This window comes from Euprymna scolopes, chromosome 6 (assembly GCF_053919585.1).
Source record: "Euprymna scolopes isolate OS-2025 chromosome 6, ASM5391958v1, whole genome shotgun sequence".
NCBI lineage: Eukaryota > Metazoa > Mollusca > Cephalopoda > Sepiida > Sepiolidae > Euprymna > Euprymna scolopes.
Window position 1 is genome coordinate 16,912,488 of NC_136487.1, and position 19,759 is coordinate 16,932,246.

General features: G+C 34.0%; 1 protein-coding gene across 2 annotated transcripts in view; it reads right to left on the reverse strand.

The window, feature by feature from the left end:
- Positions 1 to 19,759, reverse strand: part of LOC145277542 (transcription factor E2F5-like) — a 94,801-nt gene that overhangs the window by 32,035 nt on the left and 43,007 nt on the right. The window lies entirely within an intron of this gene.

Sequence of the window (19,759 nt, forward strand, 5' to 3'; positions counted from 1 at the left end):
TTTTTATTTAGATTGAACCTGAAAGTATCCTACACCTCTAGAAAGCCACCATTCGCCCATGCATAGAGTACTGTTGCCACATCCGGGCTAGTACATATAACACTAGTTTTTCCCTTAAACAGGATTCAGAAAGTCTCCAATCTAACAGATATCTCACTATTAACTATATATATAACAAATTTTTTTTCAAATTAATTTAAATGACAAAACTATTAGTTATCACCCCAAATTTATAGAAGATATAAAAATAGAAGAGAAATGCAACAAATTAACTCAAAATTAGTGACAAATCTTTCCCTAAAATTAGTTCAATTGTACTTCTAACAGACAAGTGTATCTGATCGGATTTTCAAAACCAGACACAAAAATCCTTTCAGCTGACAAAAACTTATTTTCAGACAAGCCAAATTTTCATTTATTATTGTTGCACCATGTTATTGGCAATATAATATACTTTGCTACAATTTATTTTTTAAATTACTTAGTCTGGTTCAGACAATATGACAGTATGAAATATTAACACGAAAAAATAAAATTCAGCAAAGAGGATAGAATTTTTAAGTAAAAACAAAGATTAGTCTCCCAAAAATCAAATTCATACAAAATTTGTGATATATTTGTCAACTTTAGCAAAGTTTTTTGGATATTTAAATAAGTGGGCAAAAAAAAAATGTTTGATACTTTTCCAAACGTTACATTTTCTGTTTAAGTGTCAAATGTCCTAAAAAAAAAATTTTTTTTAAATAAAAAAATTGCCTTAATCCTCTCTCTAAGTATGAGTGACAAGCCTCCTCCTAAAACCTTTAGCCCTAACAATAACCTTAAGTTCGAGTAGCAAGCTCTTCAAACAATTTCTGTAAGTTACATATAAGCAGCTTAAAAAAAATAAAAATAATTACACATGATTTATCTCATAAAAATAATAAATTGATCAACTGTCCTAAAATGCTAGAATGATCTCAAAAGATGAATTATTTGACATTAAATTTATGTGAAACCAACCACCACCACTCTAAATTCTAAAATTGTTTTTGTTTTGTTAAGTCTTCAGGATGTTGACACAATTTCCCTTAGCTCTACCATTAACCCAAAGTGGTAAACCTCACCATCCTCCTATAATTGCACAAAGACTGTCTTAAAACCATACATAATCGTCTTAAAAAAAAAAAATTAAAAAAAAGATTTATCTCCCATAGAAAAAATGGTTAACTGCCCTAAAATGCTAAAAAGCTCAAAATGGGGAATCATTTTACATTAAATTCTAAAATAAATTTTGTTTAGCTTTCATTAAAGTTTTTCAAGGTGTTCACATGTAATTGTCTAAAAAGGTAGAATCACATATTTTGGAGAAGCGGTCAGATTTGGGCAGGAGTAACGAAAGTTATTAATCTACAATAATAGCAAAGAAATATTGCAATATATTCATTTTTAAACATTCTTGGATTTAGATTTCAGTTTCTTGCACATAAAATGCATTACAATTCAGCTTTGAGCACTAACATTTCTTGTAATGGATACATGGCATTTTTAAGGAATTGCAGCATATTTCATTTACTGCAGATTATTTGAAAAACCATAAACTTCTGGGGATTTTCATGTGCATATTCTGATTTCTTGCACAAAGATACACTTATATGGCAAATTTCATTGTTTAATCTTTTGTTTTAACAAAGATATAACATTATTACTGAAAAAAGCAGCATATAAAAAAAAAGTGACAAAACGTGTATATCTTAGGGGGAAAAATATCTAAACATGCGAGGCACAAAAATAGTCGTAACTTATCTTTAATGGGATTTTTAAAATTTAAAGAGTTTTTCTTAGCTCATCAAGCATTTTCTATGCATACAATTATTGAAATATTTTAAACTATCTTAATTTTTTCATGTGTATTGCTAAATCTAAGCATAACTTATCATTGGTTAGTTTTAAAGCGATATTTTAAGTCACTACATCAAGTGGCTTCATACCTTTTTGGAGCTGCTATTTTCATTATAAAAAGTGTTCAACAAATTGCTTCTATACAAGGTCTGTTTTTTTTTTTATTATTATGCATGTAAATTGTGAACTATGGCTTTGTGCCCAGTGAGCAAGCTAACACTAGAAACTTAAACAGTTCATACGAAAATCCAAAGCACATGAACTTGGGATAGGGCAGCCTGTTGGAGGTGCAGACATAGCTCCATAGAAGTTTGAAGTTAACTTTTATGTAACTACATTTTTTTGTAGACCCACAGTAGGCATAAGTTAGATTGTTGCAAATTACATTCAACACCCTTCTAGCACATAGAATTCATATGAATGGCTGTTATCCTTGTTCTATGTGAATTATTTACATATAAAAATGTATTTACATCTGAACATGTATTTTGCAAAAAAAATTCTGATGCTGAAGGTGTTTCTTCTGAATGAACTTTGAAAGTGTATTTTAAGGTCACTTATAATACAACCATAGTTTGTTTAAAACTATGGAATACATCCTTAAATTCAACAAATCCTTGATCTTGTAGGCCATATATTAGTGCTAGCATAGTCTCACAATCATTGGAAATACAGAAAAGGGAATGCTTCTGTATTGCTAGCAGTGGAGGTAGTTTCTTTTTGTTTTTTTAAGATAATCAACGGAGAATTAGCATGCTTTCATTCTGTCAGCCTTGACCAGCTAAAAGTCTTAATTCGACATTGTATTCTAGTATTGCTCACAAAGGATTTACCCTTAAACCTTCAGAAGAGCATCATTTAGAACTGAATTTTACTTATTACTTTATCCATTATGCCACAGGTCCTTGAAAGAATACTCAAGTTGAACGCAGTAGTCTGAATAATCCAAATTATATGCAAATTGGAAATCCTCATCTCAAAAATTCACAAAGAGAACAATTAACATTGTGAATCATTGGTTTGCACAAAATGAACCACGACCTAAAAACTGAAAATTAAATTTTCAATTTTTTACATCTCTTTATAAGACAAAAGTTACATTTTTTTTTTCACTTGGGAGTCATCACTTATCAAGGCCCAAAGGCCACTCAAGGGTAATGGTTAATGAATGTAAGGTGATAGTGTTGTGATCGTTAATGGTGTAAATTGGGTAGAATTTGATTATTCATGGGAATGGCTTAAGAACTTGTTTACATTAGATTTGAAGGCTACCATGTTGTATTCAACAGGAAAGCAGGCCAGCAGAATAGCGTTCCACAGGCGGGCAGTTCTGGGAAAGAAGCTTTGTGCATGGAATTTGCGTTTAGATTTAGGCACAGAGAGAATGGAGTAAAATCATATATATTGGTTGTAGCTAGTCAAGTGTTTTTTTTTTGTTTGTTTTTTTTTTTTTAAGTTTAGCAAGGAGAAATCGGATTGGATCTCAGACTAGCATTTGTCATGAAAATGACAATAGAGCAGAGAGGCTTGCAATGTCTCTTCTGTGGGAAAGAGGTTGCAGAGAAAAAAAAAAAAAAAAAAAAAAAAAAAAAAAAAAAAAAAAAAAGGGGCATCACGTACTAGGTTTCAAAGTCGTTTTGAACTATAAAGGCTGAATAGGGCACGTTCATAAGCATTGAAGTTAAACACTTCAAGTGCACAGTAAATAGATTTTACAGAAACAAATTCAAATCAATGGATATTTATCAAATTTGAGGGAGACATTATATACACATTAATAATACACGCTTGTATTTCTTTAATATCAGCATTATTTCACTCTTAAATCCCCCCCCCCCATTCTTGTGCTCAGGAGTTATTAAAGCTTTAATAAAAAAAATCTTTAAAGTAAGATTCGCAATTTTTACATATTTAAAGCAATCTTTAATAGAAATCCTATAAAGTTTTCTCAATCCTATTCCTGATTTACACAATAGTTTGACGAAATAAAATTACAATGGTGAAATAAATCCCATTCATTCATGGGTCACTTAAGTGAACATGTCCTAATTAAAGGGGCATAATATGTTAAGCTTTCTCACAAGGACCAACCAGCTAACCTCGTTTATAAACCTCATCTCATAACCACTCCTAGTTTAGCCTTCAGGGGGAGTATTATCAATTCTATTAAGAGTGGGTGTATAAGCAGCCCTATTCACTCCTTGACTTGAAAGTAGAAACGACAATTGGGTGAATTACCTAAATTAATAAAAGGGAGCTGGGAATTAATTGCATATTCATAATGGGAACAAAAAATGATTAAGGAAAATGGTCCTGTAGGAGGGAGGGAGGGGGGGGCGAGTAAAAATAAATAAAAGGTGAGGGTTAATATTTCAATTTTTTTTTTTTTTTTAAATAAAAAATATGTATTCCCGATTGGAGGAGCGGGTAATGGATAAGGCTGACCTTGTAATTGATGGTAGGTTGATAATATTCTGTTCCTGAAAGATATTACATTAATTATATTTTATTTAATCCTTACTATGGATAGTCATATTTCCTTAACTAAGAGTTGATTTTTGTCGGACCATTTCTCACAGGAAGAGAGGAGGAGGGTACGTCAAATCCAATCAAGCAAGACTTTGTATTATTACATATATTTTCAATAAAAATTTTTAATAGATAAAATTATTGGCCATAAATAGCTTCCAATATTTTAATCTTTTCATACGGGAAAAATTTACTTAATATATTAAAACCAGAAATGGCTTTCTATTCGGCAATTTAAATGCTTATAAGAGTCACAAATTCATTTTTCTTTTAAAGATTAAAACGCCCGACTTTTTACAAATAAACATTTTGTGGATTTAATTTTATACTTGAATTTTTTTATTTTGGGGAAATATACACCATTGCATTTATTTATTTTTTATTTCAATGAATTTTGTTAAATATTCCAACTGTAATTAGCAAAATGGATGCAAGAGGCAGATTGATAATTTTAATATGGCAATGATTATCATAAGGAAAAAAGAGTTAAACCAATTAGAAAGGAGAAGGACAAGGAATTAAATTTTGTACATGATCATTTCCTCTTAAACTAATATCACTAATCATTTAATAAACGATTCTAACAATGAAATACCATATAATCTTTTTGCTTTCTGATCGGCTACATGATCATCTTAAAATCCAGTGTAATAAACCAACCTTTTTTTTAAACCCATTACTTTCAATCCTCTCATAATATTCATCATTCAACTGTCAATCTATCCGTCACAATAACCTTTACCTCAAGTGACTCATTAATAATCTATACTCCTATAAGTTTTTTTTTATGTGTGTATTAATATTTAAAACCCTTTTTTGGATTTAACAAAGAAAATACAACTTTGTTATATATGGATCGTGGAATTGCATTCATCAGTAAAATTCTAGCTAGTTTGCATATTCTTTTAAACTAGCATTTTAATTTTCCCTATTAGATTTTTTCGTTTTTTTTTTATGGAATGATCATAAGTTAACTATGTGTAATTATGCAGATATCCTACATGATTTACACTTGCGTAATATTTGCGTGAAAAGTTTATAGTAAACACAAACCTTTTTCCATATTTATGTATGCATGTCTATTTTTGTTTAAAAAATTTTGCCTACCAAACTCCTTCAGTTTTTGGCCTGCAGACATTAAACTTAATAAGGTATTCAAACCCATGTGAAATTGTTCAGATTTTAGCCCGGGAAAATCTGTACAAAAGTGAGGAAAATTTTGAAAAAAAATTAAATTTGCTAGGTGAAGGTCGAATGAAGGCATTACGAATATGCATGCGCACCATAGTAATATCGGCTCAGGTTTTAATTTTTAGCTTTGCAGCAGACATGTCTTCATATCTCAAGCATTAGCGTCAAAAGTAAAAATAAATTGTTGGCTTCAATTCTCAGTGGTGGCGCACAATTCATTTTTTTAACTTTTTTAAATCATTACTATATATATTGGGTACAATATAAATACGAAATCTGCATTAATCAAAATATATTTAAGCATATTTTACAACCAGTCAATGCCGAGTGGCCTACTAGTATATAGATATATATTCAAGTGGTGCCCTGCCTGATGCAGGTATCGAATGCTACAACTGCATTTATCTCTCCCGTTCCTTCAAGACATTCATGAATTCATTGTTGCTCATCATTCTCAACCCCATTCACGCTTTCTTGGAAGTGTTTTTGATGTCGTGCCACGCTTTCTTAGCAGTTGTACAGATAGGTTGCAGTTTCTTTCTGTTCGAGCAGTGTTCATACTGGGCGATTATCCTGACCATTGTACCCAAAAGATTTGCGCAGCACAATGAGATACGAAACCGTGAACAGAATTAATCCTGATTGTGTCCTTCACCTGCTTTTCATGATCTCACGTTACCCTGATCGAGGGGGGGGGGGAGCGAAGTGTCTCCCACAAACTAGTGAAGAGAAGGAGGCACCTAACTTTCTCCTTTGACAGTGCTGTTCTGCCACCCTATAGTATTCCCAAATGGTCACCCATCTGGTATTATCGTTGCTTAACTTTGGTGATCTGGCAAGAACTGGTGTCAACATGATTATGCTATATTACAATGTTTTGTTTATTTTTTTTATAAAAGCTTTTGTATAGTTTATTTTACCTCTATTTTTGAGCCTGACTGACGTCTTTTGGAATCTTTCCATCGATTCACTTGCAAAAATGATTTTTCATAGAAACACCGTTATAAATTCAATTTTGGGTCATACATAAATTCAAATTGCCCAGTTTCCTCCAAAGAATATAAAGCTATTCTTTTTTTTTTTTTTTTTTTTTTTTTTTGTTAAGTTTAAAGCTACTCTTTGCCGAATATAACGTCCCAACCTCTAAACTATCCACTTTTCTTGGAAACTTACTTCAGCTTTAAAGGCTGTTTATTATGCATACACATACGAGTTATTCAGATTTCATACCAATAAACAACATTCTTGTGATGATTTTTTTTTAACCAGGAACTTACATTGGATTTTATTTTCGGATCGATAACGGGCATATGAAGTTCTTTTGAAAATTATTTGAACTTTGTATCAGATTTCAATTTTGAAACTTTATATTGAATTACTGTCATTTTATCCGGATTACTCTTCCAAGGACTAGAGTTAAATTACATATAAAGCTTTGGACATTTTCCTTTTTGCCTTTTTTATTCTTTACATATAATTTTCTATTCTACTCCCTCTTATAGTTTTTATTTATTTATTTTATTTTATTTATTTTTTTTATTTCCTCATATTCTTCTCCCTTTTTTTTTCAATTTTTCTTTTCTTGTTCTTCATTAATCCTCATATCCCTTACTTTTTCCATTTCTAATCTAAATGTTCTTAAGTCGGTTTTATCTTTTTACCCTTATCTTTGTATATTGCCGGCTTTTTTCTCATGAGAAGCATTTAGTTTGGAAATTCCATGGCCTAAAAAGATTTTTTTTTCCATTTCCCTCTCATTTTCATCCTTATTGACCTGATAATATAAAGTTTGATGTATTTTCACTCCTTATTTTTTAAATTTTTTATAATTATATACAAGATAAACTAAATAAAACCATACTTAAACTATATCTACCTTGCATTGCTAAGAAATCTTCAGTTATTTCTAGTTAATAGACTGCACCCCCTCAAGTTTTCTAAATTTATTGTAAGAAAAATTCAATGAAAGTCTTTTTTTAAATCAATTTTTTTCCAAATGCTACAATGTTTTAAGTTCTTATTTTATCTTTTAATAAAAATAAAAAAAATTAAGATCAGCTGCTGTATGCTGATCCTTTTCCAATTTTATTTTTAAATCGAATTTTTGTACAGTTTAATTGAATTGGTTATCATATCGCTTAAAATCATATTCACAAAAAAAAAAAAATTGTAGATGAAAAATGTTAATTTTATCAATTAGTAAAAAATAAAATAAAAACCGAATTACGCCTCAAAATGTTTGTGTTAAAAGAGCAAAAGACTTGCTACCACTTTGTAGCAGTGAATAAATAAAGGAAATCAATTGTATCAAAATAAAAAATAAAAATAAAAAAAAATTAAAAATTTAAAAAAATAAAAAAAAAATAAAAAATTTAAAAAAATTAAAAAAAAAAAACGGGAGGTGTGCCTGCTGCATATGAACACTTTCCATATACATTATAAAACAGAGATTCTATTTTCCCTATAGTTTAGTAATAAAAGTTTTTATGAGCCATATTCCCAAAGGGCCATTTTATGTAAATCAAAGAACTGGTTTTCTTTTTGAAACCAGTTTTTGTGGGTTTTTTTTTTTTTTTTTTTTTTTTAGAACGATCATAAGATTATCAGAACAATGATAAAACTGGCAGCGAATCAGAATTTGATTGGGAAAAACAGAATTTCTTTTGTGAACAAATTTTTATCAAATAAGAAAAATGAATAGGAAACCTCTAAAACGTTCACATTTTTTTCATTGAAAACATCTTAACTCGGAAATTACTTCAAGTCTAGCTTTGATAATGATCATATTCAGTTTAATGTCCCCTTTTGCATGTTGACATGTGTGACAATTAACTTACATATAACCAACTTCCATTTTTATGACTTCCATGTTTTTCTTAACCAAAGAACTCTCAATCATTCTTTTAGTGCGAATAAGAACCATTAACAGATGAGAGTTCCTTAATTAAGCAGAAGGGGATTTAAATCAACGATTTTTTCTGAAGATTAAAAACAAATTTAGAATTTCAAAAACTTTGAATGGCAACTTTACGATTGGCTATGGCATACCCTGAAACTCTACCAATTGACAAAGGGATGAAGAGGGAGAAAAAGACCAAAAATTATTAAGTCCACACGAAAAACATGTTTTTTTTTTTTTTTAATTCTATTATGAGAGGGTATATAGCATGTATTTCCATATTTTATCTGCTATAGCAGTTAAAACTTTTTTTTTTTTCAAATAATAAGCTATACTTGTAATAAACGCATCAATTTAAATTCTCATATTTTCGTTAAAGTATACTTGCTATAAAAAAATAGTACCGATTTAAAAAACAGGATTTTAAAAAAAATTAAAAAAAAAAAATTAAATAAAATAAAAAAATTAAAAAAAAAAAAAACATTAAATGGTTTTGTTCAATCTTAGTAAAAACCCTGATGAAGTTTAATTCTATTGAAATCTCAAAACCTTTTCCTTTGCTTATTTTTAAATTGCAAGTGAAAACAAATTTTTTTTTTTTTTCTTTACAATTACATTTAATCGTATTTGAATTCTTTGGACTACTGTTCTCATCCTGAGTGTCAAGGATCACGGATTTGACCATCAAAAGAGCTCGAGTAGGTACTCCATCCACATGGTGGCAGCGTTTGAATGCAGCTTTAGTTTGCTTACTTTTTTTTTTCTATCTTATTTTGTTTTTCATTGTTTTTGTTAATGTTTCATAATACAGCCTCATTCTTGACACGGTTTAACAAAATTTAAATTTATATGGGAAAGAAATAATGCAATATAAAGATTAGAATTTGGATTGAAACATATTTTGGAGGGAGGGGGGCACTTTCAAAATACATTATGGCATTCATGATTGATCAAGTAAAAGTATGGACAAAATATTGCTAACACAACATAGAATCATAAGAGTAGAATTTGATGGCCAAAAGAATGTTGATGTGCGTATGCAAGGTGCATGTTTGTCAGATTGCACACCAATATGCGTGTCAGTTTGCAAGCATGCATGCAAGCTCATGTTGAAAACAGGATCAATATTTTTGCTGAGTCTAATATGACACTTGATGAAAATATTTGCATCTGAAAAGTAGAGCAGATTTGGTGATCCCAGCATCGTTTTTAAGGAATGCAACTAAAAAGGTTAAGTAGCGCCAATTAAACACTTTAGAACAATGAAGGCAGAAAAATTAGAATTATCTTCAGGCAATATTGTAATTTGGGAATGAACATGACCCAGTTTGTAGAGTTGAATGAAAAAGGATTAAAAACATTTTTTAACGCTTGTTTCAAAAGTACAAAAAGATACATTCTACATGCGACTAGGGACCGCTTGTGAATTTCATACTTCTATGAAAGAGGAAGCCTATTCAACATGCATAAGCTGAGTACCGTTTAAGTACAGTAGTACAGAAAAGAGAATAAAAAATTGAGGTAGCGAAATGTGGGGGGGGGCGAAGCAAAAGAGACAAAGGGTGAGGCAGAGCCACTTTAAAGGGATCGAATTAGTGAATTTTAGTAACTTATGTCTGTGAAAAGAATATAAGCAGTAAGACTAAGTAAATGAACACTAAAAAGACACAGACCTCCACCCAGATGTTACACATTTATATTGTTTAAATCATGTTCCTAATTGTACATTAGGACTTCACCGTCAGAACAAATACACGGAAAGGGAAAGAGAGAGAAAGGGAAAGAGAGAGAGGAAGAGGAAGAGAGAGAGGAAGAGAGAGAGAGAGAGGAAGAGAGAGAGAGGAAGAGAGGAAGAGAGAGAGGAAGAGGAAGAGAGAGAGGAAGAGAGAGAGGAAGAGAGAGAGGAAGAGAGAGAGGAAGAGAGAGAGGAAGAAAGAGAGGAAGAGAGAGAGGAAGAAAGAGAGGAAGAGAGAGAGAGAGAGAGAGGAAGAGAGAGAGGAAGAGAGAGAGAGAGAGAGGAAGAGAGAGAGGAAGAGAGAGAGAGAGAGGAAGAGAGAGAGAGAGAGGAAGAGAGAGAGAGAGAGGAAGAGAGAGAGAGAGAGGAAGAGAGAGAGAGAGAGGAAGAGAGAGAGGAAGAGAGAGAGAGAGAGGAAGAGAGAGAGAGAGAGGAAGAGAGAGAGAGAGAGGAAGAGAGAGAGAGAGAGGAAGAGAGAGAGAGAGAGAGGAAGAGAGAGAGGAAGCGAGGAAGAGAGAGAGGAAGCGAGGAAGAGAGAGAGGAAGCGAGGAAGAGAGAGAGGAAGCGAGGAAGAGAGAGAGGAAGCGAGGAAGAGAGAGAGGAAGCGAGGAAGAGAGAGAGGAAGCGAGGAAGAGAGAGAGGAAGCGAGGAAGAGAGAGAGGAAGCGAGGAAGAGAGAGAGGAAGCGAGGAAGAGAGAGAGGAAGCGAGGAAGAGAGAGAGAGAGAGAGGAAGAGAGAGAGAGAGAGAGGAAGAGAGAGAGAGAGAGAGGAAGAGAGAGAGAGAGAGAGGAAGAGAGAGAGAGAGAGGAAGAGAGAGAGAGAGAGAGGAAGAGAGAGGGAGAGAGAGGAAGAGAGAGGAAGAGAGAGGGAGAGAGAGGAAGAGAGAGGGAGAGAGAGGAAGAGAGAGGAAGAGAGAGGGAGAGAGAGGGAGAGAGAGGGAGAGAGAGGGAGAGAGAGGAAGAGAGAGGGAGAGAGAGGAAGAGAGAGGGAGAGAGAGGAAGAGAGAGGGAGAGAGAGGAAGAGAGAGGGAGAGAGAGGAAGAGAGAGGGAAAGAGGAAGAGAGAGGGAAAGAGGAAGAGAGAGGGAAAGAGAGAGGGAAAGAGAGAGGGAAAGAGAGAGGGAAAGAGAGAGGGAAAGAGAGGAAGAGAGAGGGAAAGAGAGGAAGAGAGATGGAAAGAGAGGAAGAGAGAGGGAAAGAGAGGAAGAGAGAGGGAAAGAGAGGAAGAGAGAGGGAAAGAGAGGAAGAGAGAGGGAAAGAGAGGAAGAGAGAGGGAAAGAGAGGAAGAGAGAGAGAAAGAGAGGAAGAGAGAGAGAAAGAGAGGAAGAGAGAGAGAAAGAGAGGAAGAGAGAGAGAAAGAGAGGAAGAGAGAGAGAAAGAGAGGAAGAGAGAGAGAAAGAGAGGAAGAGAGAGAGAAAGAGAGGAAGAGAGAGAGAAAGAGAGGAAGAGAGAGAGAAAGAGAGGAAGAGAGAGAGAAAGAGAGGAAGAGAGAGAGAAAGAGAGGAAGAGAGAGAGAAAGAGAGGAAGAGAGAGAGAAAGAGAGGAAGAGAGAGAGAAAGAGAGGAAGAGAGAGAGAAAGAGAGGAAGAGAGAGAGAAAGAGAGGAAGAGAGAGAGGAAGAGAGGAAGAGAGAGAGGAAGAGAGGAAGAGAGAGAGGAAGAGAGGAAGAGAGAGAGGAAGAGAGAGAAAGAGAGGAAGAGAGAGAAAGAGAGAGAAAGAGAGAGAAGAGAGAGAAAGAGAGAGAAAGAGAGAGAAAGAGAGGAAGAGAGAGAAAGAGAGGAAGAGAGAGGAAGAGAGGAAGAGAGAGGAAGAGAGAGGAAGAGAGAGGAAGAGAGAGGAAGAGAGAGGAAGAGAGAGGAAGAGAGAGGAAGAGAGGAAGAGAGAGGAAGAGAGGAAGAGAGAGGAAGAGAGGAAGAGAGAGGAAGAGAGGAAGAGAGAGGAAGAGAGGAAGAGAGAGGAAGAGAGGAAGAGAGAGGAAGAGAGGAAGAGAGAGAAAGAGGAGGAAGAGAGAGAAAGAGGAGGAAGAGAGAGAAAGAGGAGGAAGAGAGAGAAAGAGGAGGAAGAGAGAGAAAGAGGAGGAAGAGAGAGAAAGAGGAGGAAGAGAGAGAAAGAGGAGGAAGAGAGAGAAAGAGGAGGAAGAGAGAGAAAGAGGAGGAAAGAGAAAGAGGAGGAAAGAGAAAGAGGAGGAAAGAGAAAGAGGAGGAAAGAGAAAGAGATGCAGAGAATGGGAAAGAGAGAGAGAGAGAGAGAGAGAAAGAGATGCAGACAGTCAAAGATAACTACAAATTTCTCAAGACTATAAAGAATAAAAGAAACCGCTGTTTGGATTGAAAAGAGTAGTAGTCCCCCCCCTCTTGTTCCTGACTGAACTGTGTACTTATGAGTTTACATAAGTCGATCATTATTATTTTGCACTTTTACGAAAGTGTAAATGTTTAACTCGTGCGGTGATAACACTAAAGAAAAGTATTTTCACTGGTTTTTTTTGTGTTTATTGTTAACTTCTGCTTGGACAAATGTGTGCGATATATGCATATTCTACCCAAGATTAAAGAATAGTACATATACCCAAAATAGCTATTTGTTATTCCGACCTTAAACTTTTGCAGAGGATGATCTATCATATGTATTATTAAGGTTGAAATAAACAAATGAGCAAATTTATTGGTACAAACAATAGAAGCTATGAAAGTGAAGATATCTGCGCTTTGCGCAATGTCCCGAACTTAACCTTTGACCTTGAAAAATAGTGTACACCATCTCTAGGTCAGAGATTATGTCAGGTTTGGTCATGATCGATCCAATGGCGTGGGCTGAAGAGTGTGTGTATATATATATATATATATATATATATATATATACACACACACACACCCGTATGCTATGACCTTAACCTTGAAAAATGGTGCGCACCATCCTAGGTGGGGTGGGGGGCATCATGTCAGGTTTGGTCACGATCAGTCCACTGGTATGAGCTGTAAGAGAGTTGTACACACAGACACACAAACGCTACTACTTTACATATATAGATGCTACCTAGATTTAAACTTAAACCTTATATAGCATTTAAGCTGACAAATCAAACCGATTTGTACTTAGCTAATTTTCATTTGTTGTACCATGTTATTTACAATGAACTAACATTGATACAATTTATGGGTTTGGGGGGGGGGGCATTTTGTCCGGTTTGGACGTTTATTAAAATGTAACCATTTCTAAATAATCATCCTAAAAAAAATCAGTTTAGCAAAATTACTAAAGAGAGAGTTATTTATCTTTATTAGCATACACACACATACATTATATATATATATATATATATATATATATATATATATATATATATATAAACACAAATTTGAACATCTTGGATATCAGTCAATATTGGACCAATACAGCTGGTAATGTACATTGTATCTAAAAACAAAAGCTAAAATAAGAACCACCTCAGCAAAATAATTTCCTCAGTGACATGCAATATGGTTTTCATTCTGCTAGATGTAGAGCAGATGTACTACCAATTATATCTCATGATTAGTGAATCTTGACAGAGGGTTCCTTTCTAGGGCAATTACCTTTGACATATCAAAGGCCTTTGATAGGGTATGGTATAAAGGTCTACTCCAGAAAATCTCCAGGTACGGTATAGCTGGAAATGTCTTTTCAATTAAATCATTTCCCTCTTGATAAGTTCATAAAAGTAGTGGTTGATGAGCAGAAATTGGAAGCTCACAGTATTAATGCTGGAGTCCCTTAGGGGTCTATCCTGGGCTCAACTCTCTTGATCTACATCAATGATCTCCCAAATCATATACTAAGATTTTTTTTATTACGTTTTTTTGTTTGTTTTTTTATTACATTTTCACCCCAAACAAGGTACATTGCCACTTTGGTGTAGGGGGCTACTATCAGGGGAAACAACTACTGGGGTACTATGTAGGGATTTGGGCAGCAAGATGTTGGTTCACATTGCACTTGAACTTATGCATGTCAGTACAGTTGGGGAAGCAGTGACCTGGAATGGAATTCCAAAGTCTAGCGGTTCTGGGGAAGAAACTACTGGAGTAGAAAGATCTTTTACATCTAGGGATCTCTACAGTGTGGGGGTGGGATTTTGCAGCTTGTCGGGTCTGTTGAGGGTGTTCACGTCGTGGGGGCACAAGTGTTTGTAGACGTTTATGCTGACAACACTAACATCTATGGCAACACTTCAAAGGGGGGAGGCTCCATGTTTTGACAAACTTCAAGGTCTGACCTTTACTCCTGATCTGAGATAGAACACTTACATTAAATCCATTGCCAAGAAAAAATGGAAAAATGGTGGCATCGTACCGCTTCAGTAGATATCTCACTGCTGATGCAATTCTCTACTTGTATAAGAGCCAAGTATATCCAAGGATAGAGTACTGTTACCACATCTGGGCAGGAGCTGCTAGAAGCAACTTATCCAACCTAGACAGAGTTCAAAATAGACTTTGTAGTGGGGGATGCCCTGTTCTCTTCCCTGCAACCTCTTTCCCCACAGAAGAGACATTGTGAGCCTGTCTCTTCTTTATCATTATTTTCATGGCAAGTGCTTGTCTGACCTCCAATCTATGCCCCTCCCCACCCTAACTTTCACGGAAAGCACTCATCTAGCTTAAACCACTATCAATAACTTCCCTAATCTTTATCTGTGCCTAAACCTAAATGTAGATTCCATGAACAAAGCTTCTTTCTTAGGATTGCACGCCTGTAAAACTCATCCGTTTTCCTGCTTTCCAACTGACTACAATATGTTCGTCTTCAAGTCCAACATAAACAAATTCTTGATGAGTCATCGCCTTAAGCAATCCAATTCACTAAATTTCTACAACTAACAATGAATACGACCTGTTCCCTTTGACCACTATACACTCATTAACCCTCATCCTCAAGTGGCCTCTGGACCCTGATAAATAGTGATTCCTTTGTATGAAAAAGAATAAAAAAGATTGTTAAAAAAGCATTGCTGTAACTTATGTTACAGTCGACAGTTATCAACCAACACCAACGTCATAATCACCATTGAATAAGAATTTTTAGATATACATTGGTTTTGAATATCGAATGTAGTAGCAAATCCTAGAATAATGTTTACAGCATACTTGACAAATTACTAGCCATAAGATTAGCGTATACAAAACGAATATCTATAATATAAATCTCACCTGTCTGTTTAAATGTATGTACGTATGTATGTACGCATGCCTAAAACTTTCGACAGAGACAGATTTTCACGAGATCGGCATCATTTTGAAGCTTAACCCTTTGGATGACAAATATCGAAAAATTGGCTAAAAACATTAATTCCTTCACCCTCAACGGGATACTTTTCTACAAGGAAAGGTCTTTTGTCTTTTTTGTTTGTTTTTTTTTTTGTTTTGTTTCGCCAATATTTTCGAAAGTCATCCCCTTTTTTTCCACATAATTAGAGGAGAGCCTTAATTTAAATCTTCACCACTTCTGTTTGCCGATAGACGCAACAGCAAAGACGTCACGTTTTTTCTCACATTCTTTTCCTTCTTTGTGGTATGGGTTCGAGCCTGCCTACTACCACTTTTTTTTTTTTTGCTCAACACACCTCTGGGCAATGCGGGGTATCCAGGCTAGTCATATATATATATATATATATATATATATATATATATATATACACACACATTAGCGGAAGGGGGGGGTCTTTTACTTGAGCATAAAATATGGTTAAATACGATAATGTAATGTGTTCAGATTTGATATATATTAGAGTTGTGATTTCAAAAGAAAAAAAAAAAAGTATTTAGGTGCCATCAGCTAGAATCAAAACCAAAACTGTAGCATTCAAAGCTGATGACGTTACCACTGTACCAACGTAACATACGCATAAACCGATTAAAAATTAAAAATAAACTAAGATGAATGTACAAAATGTTTAACGTTTTTTTCAATTATGACCCATTTTTGACTCCTTAAAAACAATTTTAACCGGCTAAAGATGCATAAAGGAACAGCACGTAAAAATTACAATCATTTAAAGGCCCTAAGATTTGGTTTTGGAGGAGATAGAGTTTGAAAATATGGAGACAGAGCCAAACAGCCTTTTATATAATAGATTAGTGGCCTGGCAAGGACACGGGAGACAACCGAAGCCGCAAAACCGACAAATGTAGGGGAGCCAATTGAAGCAGCAAAACCAAAGCTGCTTGCCAGGACACGGACACACACACACACACACACACACACACACACACACACACACAACTGTAGGCAAATTTGGGCATATTTTATTGGTTTGAAAATATAGGTTCTTTTTAACCAATTGTCATAAAATTTTAACCATAGAATAGTATTATAATCTTCTAAAAGCCTACAAATTTTCATTTAAGTTTCGTGCCATAGAACCAAAGATATGAGCATTTCAATATTCAATTTGACTACCAGTATAGATACATCCATATATACATATACCACCTTTTTAACAATTTTATAAGTTCAAAATCTCAGCGACTATTGATCAGAATTTAACAAATGAAGGCTCATTGGAAAATTAATGGCTTTAATTTTGTAGTGGGCTATGTGACATTTGCCTTTAAGGTCGAACATTGTTTCAAAAAGTGGGGGATCATATATTAATTTAACATAATGAGCACACACTTTATGGTCACTTTTCAGGGGGGGGGTCATATTTTAAGGGGCGGTGTTTATTGTGGCCTGGTAGACCAGCACAAAACATTCCTTAAAAAAAAGGTTGTTTTCCATAGGTTTTCAGGTGTGCTAAAAACGAATATCACATTTAAATTTTCTGCAAATAAGTATTTTTCCATGTATTAAGCAAAAGTATGCGTTTGCACATACTATAAAATATTTCTTATTACCCCGAAAAATACTTATTTGCGGAAAATTTAAATGCAATACTCTTTTTCAACACGTTTTTTTATGGCAGGTTTTGTGATGGTCTACCAGGCCACAATTACTAAATAAACCCCCCCCCAAAAAAAAAAATAAAATAACAGACGCTTCCACCCCACTATAGGTGGCTATAAAGTAGGTGTTCATTTTACATTAAAAAAATATAGAAAAGTGATCCCTCACTTTTAAAACTATAATTTCTTCATATCTTGGAAACTATTCGTTTCCTGTGATTTTAACTGTTATTTTCATTTTCAGCACCCTCGAAAACCAGTAATAGTGGTAATTTTAAAGGATTTTTTTTTGTGTGTGGACAGATACTGCACGTTTATCAATATTTCAATCATGGTCATTTGTTTTCCTAGTTTTCCATATCAATTACAAAATATCTGATATTTCCCCAAAACCTCTGGCTTTCATGACGAGGAGACTAAAACGTGCTATGGTTTCAAATGATCTGAAATAACAGCAAGGGGAGACTTGATTTCAAATATTTCTCATGTTATATCTCCCCTCTTTGGTTTTCATACATAAAATAAATTTCAGTGTATAAGGATTATTTGAAACTGGAGATATTCATAATTGTATCCTATTTCCAAAAGAGGGGATAACATGAGAAATATTTGGAATCAAATTTCCCATTGCTGTTATTTCAAATCATTTGAACCCATAGCAACAAGTTTTAGTCTCTCCTTCATCAAGACCAGAGGCTTTGAAGAAAAATATATATGCACGGATTTACACAAATAAGCCTGAAAATTACCTTGAAATGCTTATCTACTTCCAAGCAGGAAGTAACTAGTTATCTAGATAATTCTGTTGACAAGACAGATTGGGATAGATCGCCATATTGATTTTTTTTTTTTTTTTTATTTTAATATTATACCAAAAATATACACATCTTTAAGTATTTTTTTTTACTCAAGAAAATGAGGAAACGATTTTAACAAAAAACTGGTTTGAGAGTAATACACCATAAATAAGTTGACAATACATTAAGAAATTACTAAAAAATAGATTCCCTCGCGTCCCCCCCCCCATTCCGCCAAAAAAAAAAAAAAAAAGAAACTCACCCACCCACTTGTCAGAATAAAATTCTTAAGATATGAACCTTAATTTTTGCATAGTAGTATTGTTGCCACATCTGGGCTGGTGCATCTACCCACATCTCTCCCTCTTAGGGTCCAAAAAAAAAAAAAAAAAAAAAAAAAAAAAAAAAAGTTGTTAATCTTATCGAGCCCCACTTTATCAACTAAGTTCCAACCCCTGTCCCATCGTCACAATGTTGCATCACTGTGCCTGTTTTATAAATATTTTAATGGAATGTGTTCTGATGAACTTGTTTCACTTGTATCCACCCCCATCAATGTGCATATCCCTGACAAACCCACTTAGCAATAAAATCTCACCCCGTCACTGTTGATGTCCTTAAATGCCAGAAAGTTTTCTATTCTAATAGTTTGTTCCCTCAAACAGCTAGACTTTGGAATTTCCTTCCTGTTACCTGCTTCTCTGGTTGTACTGATATGCAGAAGTTTAAATGTAACACAAACAAATATCTTGTTAATCTTTCCTAGCCCCTTACATCCAAGTGAACACGAGTTTATAAAAAAAAAAAAAAAAAGGGATGAACAATCATAAAAATGGAATTAGTTCTAAATTTCAGCAAAGTATATTGAGTGCTTGTGTAGAGTAATGGTGTTTTAAACCAATGCATTACAAATGAAACCCATGTATTATGTTGAAATTAATATAAATTACAAAAACTGATTTCATGGAAATAGTAAAAATAGAATTTATTGAGTATTATGTTTTAATGTGGAAGCGTTGTGCAACCAATTCAGTATGACAAACTGACTGATCTCCCTTGATTAAATTAAGGGTCCACCATTTTTAACATAATGTAATTGTGGCCAATTTTTTTTTTTTTTTTTTTATTAAAAATACATCTAGCACATCTAATGGATTATTTTTTGTCATATTTGGAATTTATACTAATTTTGCCATAACATGCAAGGTTTTCACCCGAAAGACCTTTAAAATCGATTATTAATCGATATTGTTTAATACCATGAGTATGTAATATTTCATTTCCAAGTTTCATTTACTTGAAATTTGATTTTGCAAGTAACTTTTTTTTAACCTCTTTCATCCCAAATCAGACATATTGCCACTTGGAACATAAGTGGTTACTATCTAGGATTGTGCCTAACAGAGGGCCGTGGGGAGTTGAGCAGTGAGATATCTGTTCATATTACACTCAATAAAATTCAGTGGACAAAGTGAAAAAGTAAATTTTATTTATAGAATCTTTTTATGAATATCATACTATGGTTTGATGAGGTTTAGACTGGCATCTGGTAGGATGCTCCATCCCCAACTAGAAAAAAGAAAAACACTCTTGCGAGTATCACAATAGCTTTGTTGTTGGATTGAGATATGGTTCTGTTTACATTTAGGAGGTTCACTCCCAGGTTTTACTTTCTGAGAAGGTTAGGATTAGTTTACTGCTTTGTAACCCGAAGTGTACTTCACCTAACGCACTGGCTTTTCAAAACCTAACCTGACCTTGTGTGATCTCTTTCAGAGGTAAATAAATATACAACTCACTTCACAAA